This window comes from Sander lucioperca, chromosome 11, assembly GCF_008315115.2.
Source record: "Sander lucioperca isolate FBNREF2018 chromosome 11, SLUC_FBN_1.2, whole genome shotgun sequence".
In the NCBI taxonomy this organism is placed as follows: domain Eukaryota; kingdom Metazoa; phylum Chordata; class Actinopteri; order Perciformes; family Percidae; genus Sander; species Sander lucioperca.
Window position 1 is genome coordinate 36276625 of NC_050183.1, and position 2580 is coordinate 36279204.

A 2580-nucleotide genomic window follows, 5' to 3' on the forward strand; every position below is an offset into this window, starting at 1 on the left:
TCGCTGGAAAACTGTGAGGTTAAACAACAGCTTGATCATTACTCAGGCACACATCAGATCAGATGCAATGAATATCCTTGTTTACGTGTGTGTGTGTGTGTGTGTGTGTGTGTGTGTGTGTGTGTGTGTGTGTGTGTTTGTGTGTATCATATATATGCCCCCTGCTGTGGCCCCTAAGCTCTGAGCTCCATTCTGAGCCAGAATCCCAGTGCCAGGGTGAAAAGATCCATTACTGTGTGAGACGGGATGATCTGCCCGACTGTACGTTTCATTCAATTGCCTGTATCCGGGTGCCATGTTTGGTTGGCAACACTCTGGCACAATGCGAGTCATTTTTCTCATTAACTAAGACCTGGCAATATCATCATCAGAGCTGCACAAGTAGTGAATATTGCACTAGCTCTAAAAAGATTTCCACTTTAAATACATAGAGCTTTATTTTGTGATAGCATCTTAGCTTAGACTGAAGCAAGCATGTATTGATTGGCTGAGAGTAGTTGCTGAGGCTGAACAATCAGAAATACAAAGCTACAATAATTGCTATTTCCCGTAAGCTACCTGGGCCACCAGTTGCACTATAAATGTTACAAGCAGCAACCTTTATTACAGAGTATGTTTGCCACTATACAGAATGGATGAATGTTCTGGGAAAAAAAAATAAAAGTCTTGAAATTGTTGCGTTTGGGTCGAGTTATTTTTTTCCTATATCAAGAGATCTACTGATGGAGGACAATTTAAAAGAAAAACACGGATTAAATGAGACATTTAGCAAATTCACTTCCATAAAGGGCTGGAAGGTTCAGTAAATGTTCCGATGAGTTTAATGGACAATGACTGCATTTATACAGTGCTTTTATCCAGAGCACTTTAGTTTATACACACACACGCACACACACAAATGGCAGCGAGCAACCATACAAGGCTCAGGCCTAACCATGATGAGCAATTAGAGGTTCAGCATCTTGAGTTGCTACCGTAGGACAGTCCAGGGAATCAACTCACTGACCCTGAAGGCTGTTTTATGCTTCTGCGTCAACTCCACGCCGTAGCTACGGCGTCGTGACCCTTTTGGAGTTCTGCGTCGGGGTTGCTTTGTATCGCGGTGCATTTCACCGCCATAACGCTAGGGAGTGACAAGTCTGAGGTTATTTGCGAGGTGTCTGCCAGCCAGTTTATGTTATGTTAGCAAACAAACTTTAGCACAACTGCCCACAAAGTATGCTTGCTGGCAAAGTGCTAATTTCAAAACGTTACTGACATATAGACACTTTACAAATGGATAACCCCGTCATTGTAACCAAAATATGTCTGAGTTTATTTGCAAAGCTTATGTCAGTGAACTAGCATGTTGCTACTCCCCACAGTAGGCTGCTTGAAACACCGACAATCAACACACAGGACGAGTTGACCAATCACAGTCCTTGCGGTCTGCGTCGCCTCGACACGAAGTAACACATTTTTGGAGGTGCACGTCGAGCTACGGCGGAGGGCTCAGAGGGGGGTTTGTGGCAACGCAGAGGTCTGCGGGGGTACGCCATCGATTCAATGCAGAAGCATAAATCAGCCTTGAGTTTAATGGACAACCCGCTCTACCTACTGAGCCACAGTCTCCCAGTTTATCATCCTATAGTGTCTCTAAAATGTTAATAATGTACAGGATGTACATTGAAAAAAGTCTACAGCCATGCTACCGGTTCTGTAAGTGGTGCTTTGAGCTAAATGATAACATGCTCACAATGACAATGCTAAGATTCTAATGTTTAGTCATGATTACCTTTGTGTTCCATGTAACAATCACTATTAATATTTATTAATCAATTGTGTGAGTAGGAATTACAGCTGATGAGTGCTAAATGTTTCATTCAGGAGTATTTGTGCTTCGCTCTGCCTTGTGTGCTCGAGTGTTTGCCGATGAGAGAAACTGCTGAGAGGTGAACCCGTCTCTGAGTGGGAGCATGTTGGTGTTGTGCCAACACAGCAGAACAAACCATGTCATCGTCATAGCAACTAGCAGCATGTAATTATAGTCAGGTTCATTGCAAGTCCAACATCATCAAATAATAGCTGTGAGTGACGAACTTGACCTGTAAAAAAAAAAAAAATCACATCTGTGATTTTATTGACAGCTTTGTGATTTTTTTCTTTGGATTTTTTAAGGCAAAAAGAGGCTCTGAAATAGCCTGACAAGCCAGACCCACATCAAGATGTTGGGTCTGGGAACTCACCATTGACGGAGCTCAATCCGAGGGGCGGGATAAACGGTTGTCTTTCAAATTCCCTCTGCACGCAATAGGATAGCGCTACAACCAGGCAGAGCAACGAAGAAGGTAGTGAAACTAGTTGATGGATTAAACTTTTGCCGTAGGCCGTCGGCAAAACTCTGAACACATCTTCCTTTTTTAAGAATGATTTCAGTGCCGTTCTTTGTTCTTTTCTCAAAGAAAAGCTTAACTCCAAGTCTTCCAGAAGACCGCTGTTCCCAGCAGCAGCAGCAGCCATAAGCCCGACTACCGACTCTATACACAATGTGATCGGCCTGACCAGAGTTTGGTTTTTCTAGCTCGCAAGCCAACGGAGAGT